This window comes from Orcinus orca, chromosome 3 (genome assembly GCF_937001465.1).
Source record: "Orcinus orca chromosome 3, mOrcOrc1.1, whole genome shotgun sequence".
Taxonomy (NCBI): Eukaryota; Metazoa; Chordata; class Mammalia; order Artiodactyla; family Delphinidae; genus Orcinus; species Orcinus orca.
In genome coordinates, this window is record NC_064561.1 from 13,350,194 (window position 1) to 13,365,229 (window position 15,036).

A 15,036-nucleotide genomic window follows, 5' to 3' on the forward strand; every position below is an offset into this window, starting at 1 on the left:
TAGAAAAATGGTACAGATGACTTTATTTGCCAAGCAGAAATACAGACACAGACATGGATAACAAACATGGACACCAAGGGGGAGAGGGGTGGGGTGGGAGGAATTGGGAGATTGGGATTGACACATATACATTATTGATACAATGTGTAAAATAGACAACTGATGGGAACATATGTATAGCACAGGAAACTCTACCTAATGCACTCTGGCGTTCTAAATGGGAGGGATATCCAAAAGGGCGGGGCTATATATTTAGGTATGGTGGATTCATTTTGCTGTGCAGTAGAAGTTAACACAACATTGTAAAGCAACTATACGCCAATAAAAATTAATTAATTAAAAAAAACCCAGACCTATTAAAAAAAAAAAAGACTTCTATGTGGTATGGAGTGCAGGTAGTGAGGCTTCTGTTTCCTGCCTGAGGCCGCAGAGGGAGTGAGATAAAGGGACTGGGCAGTGGGCAGCGCTGCTGGAGAGTATGAGGGGTGAGATCTAGAGTTCCCAGCACCTCTCTGCCCCCTCCTGATTCCTTCACTGTCCCTTAAGTCAGCTTCCTTTTCTCTGTCATGGTGAGAACACCTCCCCTGCACCCCCGCCCCCAGCCCCATGCTCCAAGGATACTGGTTTCTCCCCATGTTCAGGAGCTAGGAGAGCTCAACCTAGACCCCTCCCCAGCTCAGTTCTCTGTCCGCCTTCCTCATCTCACCCCCGCCCCATGCCCTGGCTGTGCAGACTCTTTCCTCTTATGATTAAAGTAGGGTATCATAATTGCATCTTGAAGAATGTCAGTGATGATTAAAGGACACTAGGTAGATCATGGAATACTGTTCATTGATCGAGTACCACATGAGGGACACCACACTGAGCACTGGACACGCAGCATCTCATGTAAGCCTCCCTGAACCCTAAGAGGTAGTGGACTGTTCTTATTCTCATTTTATAGAAAAGGAACCTGAGGCGCAGAGTGACCCACACGGGGTCATCCATCTTGTGAGTGACAGAGCTGACACTCGACCCAGCTGACTCTAGAACAGAGCTGGAGGGAAGTTCTAAGACCCCACCTCCCACCATGCTTTCCTGCCCCCCAACTCCCATCCCCTGACTATCTCAGGCTGAGTCATCAGAGGTCAGCTCTCTCCACTCCTGATGTCCCCCCAGGAGACCCTGGAACCAGCCTCATCGCAGGTGGTGTGGCTAATTCCAGGCCTGACACCACCGGCTCCAAAAAGGGATCCCTCCCACAGGAGATGCGGGCTCGCTCCACGTCCTTGTAGGGTAGACCCTTGTCCCTGGAATGGCCTCTTGCTCAGGGAGCTCCCAGAGGTGGAATCTGATGCCGGGGAGGGGAGAAGGCGGCTAGGAATGGTGTTAGAGCCCAGCTGTGCCCCCTGCCCTGTAACCTTATGCTCTCTCTGTGTATCTGCCCCAGGGACACCCCAGAATTCCTGGCCAGGACTGGAAGGGTCATCTGGGGTTCCTGGCCCCTGGGGACTCTGGTCCAGCTGTCCAGGCTGCGTAGCCTGGGGCATGAGGTGGATGAAGCCTGCCATTTATAGCTCAGAAGGAGTGGGCTGCCCTCCTGCACCGTCATTCTCCAACTGGGGACTTCTGAGAACCGGGGTGGGGGAAGAGCTCTGTGTTGCCATCAGGCCACCTCACAACCCTGAGACTCAGGGTCACTTATTGAGCACCTACTACATGCCAGGCACTGTGCAGGCTTCGGAGACATGATGCTAGACATGACTCAGCCCAGTGGGGAGAGACAACCAATACCTGCAAACCCCTGTGGAATTTGTTAGGATAAGGCAAACTGCTGTCTTAGGTTGGGATCCCCCAGAAGCAGACCATGAGACAAAAATTCGAGAGCAAGTAATTTATTTGGGAAGCTACCCAAAGAGACACAGGTAGCGGGTGGGGATGTGAGAAGCGTTACCTCTCTGAAAGTCTGGAGCACAGTGCCACCAGGGACCTCTGGGGGGCAGCAGGGAGCATGCCCTTCAGAGTTTGAGGACCTGAGGGGTGAAGGAGCTGGGGTATTTATCTACCAATTCCCGTCCTTGTTGGTTGAAGACTGATCCTGGGGGGTGTTGATATAGGGCCACCACCAGCTTCAGCAGCTGGAGAAAGACACCCCCGCACCCCACCATGCATAGGTGCTGGAAGAAGAAAGCCCTTGGTATAGGGGGACCTGATTAATTTGGGGTGGAAGTCAGGGAAGGCTTCCCTGAGGAGGTGGCAATTGAGGTGAGGGCTGAAGGAGGACTGTAAGGGGGTTGCCTCTCCCTCCCCTCCAAATCTCTCCTGGAGTTTGAGGCATGCAGAGAGACCGAGGGGCCAGAGTGAATTTACCGAGTACTGCAGGAAAAGAGCAAAGATGGTCTCAGCTTGCATCCTATGGAGTCTTGCTCACTGAATAATAATATAACAAGGATGATAATCGACATGGCACTGGCTAAAGATGACCCAGAGCGTCAACAGATGTGCTGAGCCGGTCACGTGCAGCACGTGGGCAAGGGGTGGGCGGGGATGGGGAACTCGACCCTTCACTGAGACCCTTGTGCAGTGTGTACTTGGAGTCCCCTCAGCAGGAAAGTTGCTTATCAAGGTCACACAGCTGGCACTGTGCCAAAGCCAAGATTTGAACCTGAATCTGTCTGATTTCCCCTGACCCTGAAACCACCACTGCTCCAGCCCTGCTGCCCTGTTTATTAAGAATCAACAGGGAAGGAGCCAGTGTGGGGAGGAGGGAGCAAAGGGCCCCGTGTTCTCCCCAAATTCTCTGAGGCAGACTCCAAGGGAACTGTGTGGATTACAGACCTTGCCCACAAATGCTGAAAAAGAGACATGACCACAAGCTTTATGGCATCATCATAATAATTAATAATAATTATGGTTAACACTGACATTTCCCTCAATCTGCCTGTGCTGTTCTAAATGCCTCACATATATAAGCTCATATATTAATTTTCACAATAACCCTATGAGATGGGGCTATTATTATTCCCATTTTACATCAGGAGAAACTGGAGCACAGAGAGGTCAAGAAACTTGCTCAAGGCCACACAGCTGAAAATGGCAAAATCAAGATTTGAACTCAGGCTGTCTGACTCCAGAGTTAACACCCTGAACCTCTGTACTATGCCCTGAACAGCCTCATCTGCTTGACCTCCAGCCCAAATTACCTTTGCAGATGACAGCCGCTTCCCATTGGGTGTCAGAGCTACCACTACTGAGAGATGATTCTCTGTGAGTCCCGGGTGTTTCCATACAACTCACAAGCAGGGGTGTGAACAGCTTTCGTTCTGGCTGTCTTTTCAAGAATGTTCGTGTAGCAAGCAGCCCCGGAAGATAGAATTTCTTGCTCTGGGGCAGAGGGCAGGTTTGTTTGCTGTCCATGTAACAAAGTTAAATGCTTCCCTCTGAGATAAAGGTTTGTTCACAGTCCACTAGAAAAGACAGGAGTTTCTGAGCTCAGAGTTACTCAGCTGTGGTGCAAACCCAACGTGCACCTGCATTGTCCCCGTGGCATTTGAGAGGAACCAGCAAAAACATGAAGTTCATACTGCCTGCTGTGCTGTGAGTAGTAAAGTCCTTTGTCTCTGGCCCTGGAGTCTCGTATCTTCTGCCAGCATCCATGAAACTGGCAGGTTAAATTGTCAGCTTACAGGTAAAGTCTCAGACCCTTCACAGTCCTAGATACCTATTTGCTCTCTCTATGATGCCACCTGTCACCAAGATGTCTCACCAGGGATCCTGGATTTAACCTGTTTAGGTTTCACCTCTGCTGCTGCCTTTCTGACCTGGTGCAGAGTGGAACGTGAGGCATGACATGACGTGAAGCATGTCATTCTTTCAGGTTGATTTCTCAACCTTGGCACCGTTGACATTTTGGGCTGGATCATTCTTTATAGTGTAAGGCTGTCCTGTGCACTGTAGGATGTTGAGCAACATCCCTGGACACTACTCACTAGATGCCATTAGCACCCCACCCCCAGTAATGACAACGTAAAATGTTTCCATACATTGTCAGTGCCCCCTGGTGTGTGGCCTAAATCATCCTCCTTGTTGAGAACCACTCCTTTTAGGAAGGACCGACAGCTTAGGCAACAGAAAAAGCTGCCTTCTTTGTCTTAGGGAGTCTATTTTTCAGAGAGATCCTTCTCCACTCCCAAAGTATCAATATATAGAAATGATTCCTAGATTACTCTCAGTATGAACACTGGCATATTGGAAGTCTCGTGACTTTGGAACAATGAATGAGTTAACAAGCAAATGATAAAAAGTCACAACACCACCATACACCCATGTTCATGGCAGCATTATTCACAATAGCTAAAAGGTGGAAGCAAACCAAATGGCCTTTGGTGGACGAATGGATAAACAAAATATGGTTCACCCACACAATGGAATATTATTCAGTCTTAAAAAGGAAGGACCTTCTGACACAAGCTGTAATGTGGATGAAACTTGAGGACATTATGCTAAATGAAATACGCCAGTCACAAAAAGGACACATATTGCATGATTCGTCTCATATGAGGTCCCTAGAGTAGTCAAATTCACAGAGACAGAAGAAAGTAGAAAGGTGGGTGCAAGCGGCTGAGGGGTGGAAATGGGGAGTAAGTGTTTAATGGGGGCAGAGTCCCCATTTTGCGAGATGAAATGCTACTTAACTATACACTGAAAACAGATTAAGATGGTAAATTTTATGTTATGTGTATTTTACCACAATTTTAAAAAAGTAGCAACAACAAAACAACCAATAGCATCTGTTGAGTATCTACTATGCACCAGGCACTGAGTGTTTTAGATGCACTATCTCAGAGTTTACAAACTTTAGTTATCCCCACGTCACCTCTACCCTTTTGTCCATGTCTTACTTTGGGTTTCCCCAAAAGTAGACCCCCAAACAAGAGTCTGTGGGAGGTGGTTCCTGGAAGCCTGGTGAGAGAGTGGGGAAAGGAGACAGGGAGAGGAGGTACGTTCATGAGTGGCTACCGCTGCGGGCAACCAGGGGTTGTTTCCACTAGGGATCTTATGAACACTTCTGACGTCTACTCTGAAGTCATCTTAGAGTCATCCAACTGAAAGGTCAGGATGCTGGGGGTATTTGCCCACCAACTCTTGACCCTCAGAGATTGATGGCTACACCCTGGGCATTAACACCCTGCAGCTTCTGGTCTGCCACACGCGGGCCAAGAACACTCTGTATCAGAAGTCGTGGGCATATGATGGGAACTGTCTGCAGATGAACTACGGGTGTGTTGAAGGAATGTGGGGAGAGGTCACCAACAGTGGCTGCTAAAGCCATGTCTGTGTACCAAAGGTTCTATCATTTCCTTGATTTTTTTCTTTAAATCTATCATTTAAAAATATCTCAGGGGCTTCCCTGGTGGCGCAGTGGTTGAGAGTCCGCCTGCCGATGCAGGGGATGCGGGTTCGTGCCCCGGTCCGGGAAGATCCCACATGCCGCGGAGCGGCTGGGCCCGTGAGCCGTGGCCGCTGAGCCTGCGCGTCCGGAGCCTGTGCTCCGCAACGGGAGGGGCCGCAACAGTGAGAGGCCCGCGTACCGCAAAAAAAAAAAAAAAAAAAAATCTCAGGTGGGTTAGTCATTGTGAGCATCCACCATGGGGTACCATGGTCAGAACCAAAAGGTGCAGAAGGTGACAGTGCACCCCATCATTTTCAGATACTTGCAAAAGAGATCTCGGATTCAAGTCCGGCTTTATTTTATTTATTTGTTTTTTAGTATAAGTTTATTTTATTTATTTATTTTTGGCTACGTTGGGTCTTCGTTGCTGCGCATGGGGTTTCTCTAGTTGTGGCGAGCCGGGGCTACTCTTCGTTGCAGTGCATGGGCTTCTCCTTGCGGTGGCTTCTCTTGTTGCGGAGCACGGACTCCAGGCACGTGGGTTTCAGTAACTGTGGCATGTGGGCTCAGTAATTGTGGCTCGCGGGCTCTAGAGTGCGAGCTCTGTAGTTGTGGTGCATGGGCTTAGTTGCTCTGCGGCATGTGGGATCTTCCCGGACCAGGGCTTGATCCCATGTCACCTGCATTGACAGGTGGATTCTTAACAACTGTGCTACCAGGGAAGTCCCTCAACTGTAGCTTTATGAGCAAGTGAGTATGCAGATAGAGGGCTGTATCATTGGTTTTAATGAGTACAGAAACCTTATATCAGATGATGCTGAGGGATTCATTCTAAAACAAAGTCAAGAAAACACCTGGGGCAGATCATGCTCAAAGGAGGTAATATTACTCTGCTCCAAAGTGTCTCCAACTAGAATATTACTCAGCCATAAAAGAGGATAAAATAATGTCATTTGCAGCAACAAGGGTGGACGTAGAGATGATCATACTAAGTGAAATAAGTCAGAAAGAGAAAGACAAATATCATGTGATAGCACGTATATGTGGAATCTAAAATATGACACAAATGAACTTATCAGAAACAGACTCACAGATGTAGAGGACAGACTGGTGATTGCCAAGGGGGAAGAAGATGGGGGAGGGATAGATTGGGAGGTTTTTTTTTTTTAACATCTTTATTGGAGTATAATTGCTTTACAATAGTGTGTTAGCTTCTGCTTTATAACAAAGTGAATCAGCTATACATATACATATATCCCCATATCCCCTTCCTCTTGCATCTCCCTCCCATCCTCCCTATCCCACCCCTCTAGGTGGTCACAAAGCACCGAGCTGATCTCCCTGTGCTATGCGGCTGCTTCCCACTAGCTATCTATTTTACATTTGGTAGTGTATATATGTCCATGCCACTCTCTCACTTCGTCTCAGCTTACCCTTCCCCCTCCCCATGTCCTCAAGTCCATTCTCTACATCTGCGTCTCTATTCCTGTCCTGCCCCTAGGTTCTTCAGAACCATTTTTTTTTTAATTCCTTATATATGTGAGAGCATACAGTATTCGTTTTCCTCTTTCTGAATTACTTCACTCTGTATGACAGACTCTAGGTCCATCCACCTCACTACAAATAACTCAATATCATTTCTTTTTATGGCCGAGTAAGATTCCATTGTATATATGCGCCACATCTTCTTTATCCATTCATCTGTCGATGGACACTTAGGTTGATTCCATGTCCTGGCTATTGTAAATAGAGCTACAATGAACATTGTGGTACATGACTCTTTTTGAATTATGGTTTTCTCAGGGTGTATACCCAGTAGTGGGGTTGCTGGGTCGTATGGTAGTTCTATTTTTAGTTTTTTAAGGAACCTCCATACTGTTCTCCATAGTGGTTGTATCAATTTACATTCCCACCAACAGTGCAAGAGAGTTCCTTTTCTCCACACCCTCTCCAGCATTTACTGTTTGTAGATTTTTGGATGATGGCCCTTCTGACCCCCTCATTGTAGTTTTGATTTGCGCTTCTCTAATGATTAGTGATGTTGAGCATTCTTTCAAGGGTTTGTTGGCAATCTGTATATCTTCTTTGGAGAAATGTCTATTAGAATGGGAGTTTGGAGTTAGCAGACTATTATATAGAGAATGGATAAACAGCAAGCTGTCTAGCACAGGGAACTATATTCAATATCCTGTGATAAACCATAATGGAAAAGAATATGAAGAAGAATATATATGTATAACTGAATCACTTTGTCCTACAGCAGAAATGAACACAGCATTGTAAATAAACTCTACTTCAATAAAATTAAAACAAAACAAAACAAAGTATCTTCAACTAGAACTTTTCAGCCATGGCAGGTGACTCGGTTCAGTCTAGTTCAAGATGCTGACAAACTTCAGGGCTGGTGCTTGAAAGACAGAATTTTGGTGCTTGAAAGAAGCTTTTCAAGGAGTTAAAGTGTATTTGAACATGTGACGATTGATATTTATAGAATAAAGGTTTTTGCTTTCTTTGTCCCTTTCATGGTGGTAGCAGGGTAAACTTTTGAGAAGGTGCCAAATATCTAAGAACGTATATCTGCCCCTGAGAGAATTTCTGTAGAATTCAATTCCATTAGTTAAAATAGTTTTTCTAGGGGACTTCCCTGGTGGTCCAGTGGTTAAGAATCCGCCTTCCAATGCAGGGGATGGGGTTCTATCCCTGGTTGGGGAACTAAGGTCCCACGTGCCTCAGGGCAACTGAGCCCACATGCCGCAACTACTGAGCCCGCACGTTCTACAGCCTGCGCGTTCTAGAGCCCATGCACCACATCTAGAGAGCCTGTGCTCTGCAACTAGAGAAGCCCGCGCACCACAATGAAGAGCCCAAGCACTGCAAAGGAAGATCCCACATGCCGCAACGAAGATCCCGAGTGCCGCAATGAAGATCTCGAGTGCCGCAACTAAGACCTGACAGGGCCAAATAATAATAAAAAATGTTTTTTAAAAAATAAATACAATAAAATAGTTTTTCTACTAACTGGCCCCAGCCTGAAGCTTGCCACAGTAACTAGACTAGCTATTTATTCTACAACTATCCTAAGAGACTGTCAACTGCTTTAATTTACAAAGATTATATTTAAATTCCATTCTTTTGACTATGTTAAAGATTGTATGTTTCAAAGCATCCTTTTAAAAACTTATTTCTTTGTGCTTACAATTTTTTTTTATAGTAGATCATTTTATTGATCAAATTTAACCCCTTCAACAGAAAACAGATCAGTGCATTCCTAAGGATCAGGGAAGAGTTTGTTGCATAGGATTTTGGGGTGGGGGGTCAGGGCTGATAAATGGAATATTTTCTGCCGTATCAGTAAACGAAGGATGTCACAGTCTTCAGTGCTTGCAGCCCTCCGACGTGAGCCGGTAAGCCCTGAGGGAACTAAGGAAGGAAAGAATACCTGCCATCTAGCAGCTATCAGACTGCAGCCGCTCCCCACAGTGAGCCCTGTGGAAACTCAGGATGTGAAAACACAGGATACTGGCACCACATAACAGAGGTGCATATCAAAATAATGATTTCAGTGAGCCCAGACTCTTGTATCTTCCTATACGTAGAAAAGCACTAAATTCCTTAACTTGACATATCTGGTTTTCTTTAATTAACAATCTTTCGATGTTCAGACTATCTGCCCTTTGTTGCAAAACGCCTATATAACCTGGCTTCCCCCTGGCCTCCCCAGAGCAGTTCTTTCAGGGTTACTTGAGATGCTGCTTCCCGGGCTTGAAGTCCTAAAAATTCCCGCCGAATAAAACATGACTCTCAGCTTTTAGGTTGTGAATATTGTTTAAGTCAGCAGGGCTGAAGAACGGCTCTACTCTTTGGTTATGGTGGTCATTGCATTTGTCAAACTTCAGAGTGAGTTTTACTGAATGTAAATTCTACGTCAATAAACATGACTTTAAAAACTTAAAAAAAAAGTGTCTCCAGCTAGAAATGATCAGTGAAGTGAGAAATTGTTGAGAAGGCAACGCAGTTTGTTTTTTTTAGGTGTTCTTTGTTGGGAGTGTGGTTCTAAAACATTTCTTCATATTGTTACCCTTATGTTGTTATTACCAGCTGACGATTAAAAAAAACTCAAATAACTTCTTTGGCCTCATCATAGTGCAGGCTTGAGGTACCAGTTGTGTTTTCTACACATTTAAGTAAAATGTGTTTATCCATTTCACACTTTAAAAAAATTATTTTTAATTGTTTTGGCCCTGCCACACGGCACATGGGATCTTAGGTCCCTGACCAGGGATGGAACCTGCGCCCCCAGCAGTGGAAGCACCGAGTCTTAGCCACTGGACTGCCAGGAGAGTCCTCATTTCACATCTACAGTCATCTTGCTTGCCAGTCATTCATGAACTGTATTATCTCATTTAATCCTCCTAACATCCTTGTGCACTAGGCATTATTACCTTTATTTTACATATGAGAAAATGGGGACTCAAAAGGGTGAAATGACTTATCCCAGGCAGCACTCAGGTACACAACATAATGATTCCATATTTGTATATATTGTCAAATGATCACCCCAATAAGTCTAGTGCACAATCATCACCATAAGCTATAATGGAATAAAAAAAGAATATAGATGTATACATATATGTGTATAACTGAATCACTTTGCTGTACACCTGAAATTAACACAATATTGTAAATCAACTATACTTTAATAAAAACAAACCAAAAAACCCAACCATCATCACACATAGTTACAATTTTTTTTTCTTGTGAAGAGAACTTTCAAGATCTCTCTTCACAACTCTCAAGATCTCCCTTCACAACTTTCAAATACACAGTACAGTATTATTAACTATACAAATCACGCTGTACATTACACTTCCTGAGTTAATTATTTTATAACCTGAAGTTTGTCCTTTTTGACCACTTTCACCCATTTACGCTACCACTCACTCCCTGCCTCTGGTAACACCAATCTGCTCTCTGTATCTATGAATTCATTTTGTTGCTGTTGTTTTTTAGATACCACATATAACTGTCTAAACGACATCAAACGGTATTTGTCCTTTCTCTGTCGGACTTATTTCACTTAGCATAATGCCCTCAAGGTCCAATTGTCACAAATGGCAGAATTTTTTTCTTTTTTATGGCCAAATAGTAATTCATTCATCTTGAATAAACATATCGGCAGCTGTAAGATACAGCTACCAGATAAGGACCAGATAAACAACCAGATAAGGAACTAGGCTGCCCCACCCATGAGGCTCTCCTTTCAGAAAGCCCTGGGTAACCTAAATAACTGACCACTTGCGCGGCCCTACTTCTCCCTTCTTGTGCCCTAATTCTTGTTACTAGGCTTTAAATTAGCCAATAAAGAGTGAATCTGCAACACCCCAGGCACCCCACACTTGGACCCTAATAAAGGCAGAGCCCCAGGTCTGTGCTGTCTCTCTACCTGTGACCTCACTGTGTGGCCCTCGGTGTGTCCTGTACCCTCCAGGACCTGTAAGAAATCTTTTTTTCAAAGTTCCCCAGTGGTTGTTGCTGAGGTGTCTTGAAATCATAAGAACCACAATGGCTAGTCCAGCCACACCATTGGCTCTGGTTGGTTGCGGAAATGTCTGTGGGGGTCCCTACAAGTGTTACATGTCCAGGTGGGTGACCCCAGGTGTTCCCTGCTGAGACTGACACACCTTCTCACCCAAGACCTTTGTTTCAAAGGACCTCAGGTAGCCACCGTTCACATGATAAAGAGACCCGGGTAAATCAAGGAATGCAAAAACTTCGGCTGGGAAAAAGCTTCTGGTATGGTTACTGACTGGGAACAAATAGCCTGTGAAGTGTTCCAGAGAATTATTTCGAAACCATGCGCCCAGTCTGTGCCTGTTTGAGCCTTAAAACAACACCCAGATCCCGGGCTTCCCTGGTGGCGCAGTGGCTAAGAATCCGCCTGCCAGTGCAGGAGACACGGGTTCAAGCCCTGGTGCGGGAGGATCCCACATGGTGCAGAGCAACTAAGCCTGTGCGGCACAACTACTGAGCCTGCGTGCCGCAACTACTGAAGCCCACGTGCCTAGAGCCGGTGCTCCACAACAAGAGAAGCCACCGCAATGAGAAGCCACCGCAATGAGAAGCCTGCGCACCGCAACGAACAGTAGCCCCCGCTCGCTGCAGCTAGAGAAAGCCCGTGCGCAGCAACGAAGATCCAGAGCAGCTATAAAAAAAAAAAATTCCCAGGTTCCCTAATTTGCATTAGAGGAATCAGGCGATGATGGCTGTAGAATTCTCAAGAAGGGTATTTCCTTCTATGTTTACTTCAAATGTGGTGTGAAATAAAATTCATACTTTATGGCAAGACAAGCAAAATTCAACCGTAAAAATTCTCCTCTGCTTTTTGGCCTTGTCTCTCCGCCGAACTGTGCATTGTGTATGTGCATTATTCATCATCAAACCTCCCCCATTGGCAGGAATACCTGCCGTAAAGAGCAACATTTTCCTAGCATCAACCAGAGAACTCCTTCAAAGATAGCATTTCTGGCTTCCCTGGTGGCGCAGTGGTTGAGAGTCTGCCTGCCGATGCAGGGGACACGGGTTCGTGCCCCGGTCCGGGAAGATCCCACATGCCGCGGAGCGGCTAGGCCCGTGAGCCATGGCCGCTGAGCCTGCGCGTCCGGAGCCTGTGCTCCGCAACGGGAGAGGCCACAACAGTGAGAGGCCCGCGTACCGCAAAAAAAAAAAAGATAGCATTTCTTCTTGAGCTTATCAGGGGTCACGTGACCCACCACAATGACACTTAGATCTGGATTATGTAAACTGTCAATAATACACTTTTTGATGTACAGCCTTCTGTCTCAAAAAAACTTATATAACTGTGCCTTGACTTCTAACAGGTGGAACAGTTCTCAGAGCTTTTTGAGATGCTCTTCCTGGGTTAAAATCCTCAAATTTGGCTTAAATAAAATTTTCCATTTCTTTCTTAGATCAACTGATTCATTTTTCATTGACGGTGGCTACAGAGGGTAATGGACAAGGAAGAATATCCCAGATGGCAAAACCAGAGACTGCAGTGAATAACAGACAAAGAGGTTTTCCCCTCTAGAGCCAAAGAACTTATTCCACTTCATAAGCAGGGAAATCTTAAATAGATTCTGCCCTGTGGGATTTGATCGTTATGATGGACCAGTAGCTGGTCTCATATTGTACTATGGGTGAGAGGAGGGCCAGATAAATAAACTTCTAGTTTAAAAATTATTAGATCATGGGATAAACATTCTGTTCTGCTGAAGAAGACTGTGTATCAGGCAGAGATTTTGGACTCTGAACTGAAAGCATCACTGGATGGGACTTTAGGTTATCTTCTTCAGGGCAGGGTATAAGTGGATTCTATGGGTGGGGAGAAGCATGCTTTCATGTATTCGGTGGCTGGAGGGAGGGAATGTGGACTGCCAGCTCTCCACAAAAATCTACTCTCTCCTTTTGCTGTAATGACAGAATCACAGCCTAGCAACATGGCTGACCACCTATGCCGTATTTCCCAGCCTCTCTTGCAGCTAGGTATTACCCAGTGTGGAATGCGAAAAGTACGTGACACTTCAAGATCAGGGACTTTCTTCCCCTGTGCTCGCTGATTTCTTTCTTCTTCTTTTTTTCAATCTAGAGTTCACAGCTTCAACCTCACAGACAATAATAATGCTCAGGGAAATAGACAAGAAATAGAACATTGGGAACCTAGGTTTCTGATTGATTGAAAGGAGCAGAGTCACCCACTGATATAGAACTCTGACTTAGTTGAGAGAGGAATAAACTTCTACTTTGCTTGAGCCATTGCTCTTTTATTTTTTTAAATTATTTATTTATTTTTAGCTGTGTTGGGTCTTTGTTGCTGCCTGCGGAATTTCTCTAGTTGCGGCGAGCCAGGGCTACTCTTTGTTGCGGTGTGCGGGTTTCTCCTTGCAATGGCTTCTCTTGTTGCTGAGCACAGGCTCTAGGTGCAAGGGCTTCAGTAGTTAGTTGTGGCACGCGGGCTCAGCTGCTCTGTGACATATGGGATCTTCCCGGACCAGGGCTCGAACCTATGTTCCCTGCATTGGCAGGCGGATTCTTAACCACTGTGCCACCGGGGGGGGGAGGTCCCATTATTCATTTAGTCTTTTGTTTAAGCAAATGTTATGGATTGAATTACATCCCTTTCCCAAATTTATGTGTTGAAATCCTAACCCCTAGTGTTCAGAATGTGTCTGTTTTTGCATATAGTGGTTAAGATGGGGCCATATTAGAGTAAGGTGAGTTCCTAATCCAAGGTAACTGGTTTCCTTATAAAAAGGGGACATTTGGAGATAGACATGCCCACAGGGAGGATGCCATGTAAAGATGAAGGCAGATATCTACAAGTCAAGGGACACCAAAGATAGCCAGTAAACTACCAGGAGTGAGGGGAGAGGCATGGAACAGACTCTCCTTTATAGCCTCGGAAGAAACCAACCTGCTAATGCCTTGATCTCAGACTTGTCTCCAGAGCTGTAAGACAATAAATTTCTGTGATTTAAGCCATATAATTTGTGGTATTTTGTTATAGAAGCCCAAATACAGCAGGTAGGCTATTCATCCTACCTAATACAAAAATTAGTATCAGGAATGGGGTGTTGCAATCACAAAAATCAAAAATTAGTTGCAGGACTTCCCTGGTGGCGCAGTGGTTGAGAGTCCGCCTGCTGATGCAGGGGACACGGGTTCGTGCCCCAGTCCGGGAAGATCCCACATGCCGCGGAGCGGCTGGGCCCGTGAGCCATGGCCGCTGAGCCTGTGCGTCCGGAGCCTGTGCTCCGCAACGGGAGAGGCCACAACAGTGAGAGGCCCGCGTACTGCAAAAAAAAAAAAAAAAAAAAAAAATTAGTTGCATTAGCTTAGTGACCTGCTGGTAAGGTCACAAATATTGCAGACTGGATAACTGACCCTCACTTTGCCAAAGAACAACATTTGGTAATGTCATCACCCGCGATCACCTACCTGAAAGCTAGATCGTATGTCTACTAAGCCTGTGTTTCTAGAAGTGATTGTAAAGATTGTAAAGTGTTAGAATGTCACTGTAAGTGGGCTGCTCCTTGCTGCTTTCAGCAAGGAATCACAAGAAGGAGATGCTCTTACACAAGAATTGGCCACTTTTCAAAGTCAGGAACATCACAAGTTTGGAAGAGCCAAAAGCTTCCTCGCCCCCTAAACAGTATAAACAAGGAGCCTGCCCAAGGCTGTTGTTTCAGATGACCATTAATGGAGAATAACAAAGATATAGATAGTTCAATGAAGCAAATACTGCAAATTAAATAGACACAAGAACTCTGGCTAGAAAAGAACACGGAATGTTCTAGCAATGGAACTAGCTAGAAGCAACTAGACCAGATGTCTACTAAGTTTTCTGAAGCAACAATGTTGCTAAAAAATCCGAGTTCAGTGTGCAAAATCTTATGACTTCTGAGCTTTTGCCTTGGGTCTCTTTCTTATAGCAGCTTAACCTGACCCTTAACTCAATGCGGGGCTTGAATCCTGATCTCTCTGGTTTCCAGAGTACTTCCTTTTTTTTTTTTTTTTTTGCGGTACACGGGCCTCTCACTGTTGTGGCCTCTCCCGTTGCGGAGCACAGGCTCCGGACGCGCAGGCTCAGCGGCCATGGCTCACAGGCC

The 15,036-nt window shown here is 45.5% G+C and overlaps 1 pseudogene; it reads left to right on the plus strand.

Moving 5' to 3' along the window:
• Window positions 1-5,627: 5,627 nt before the first annotated feature.
• On the plus strand, window positions 5,628-6,285 carry LOC101275191 (small nuclear ribonucleoprotein E-like; annotated as a pseudogene).
• Window positions 6,286-15,036: the final 8,751 nt, after the last annotated feature.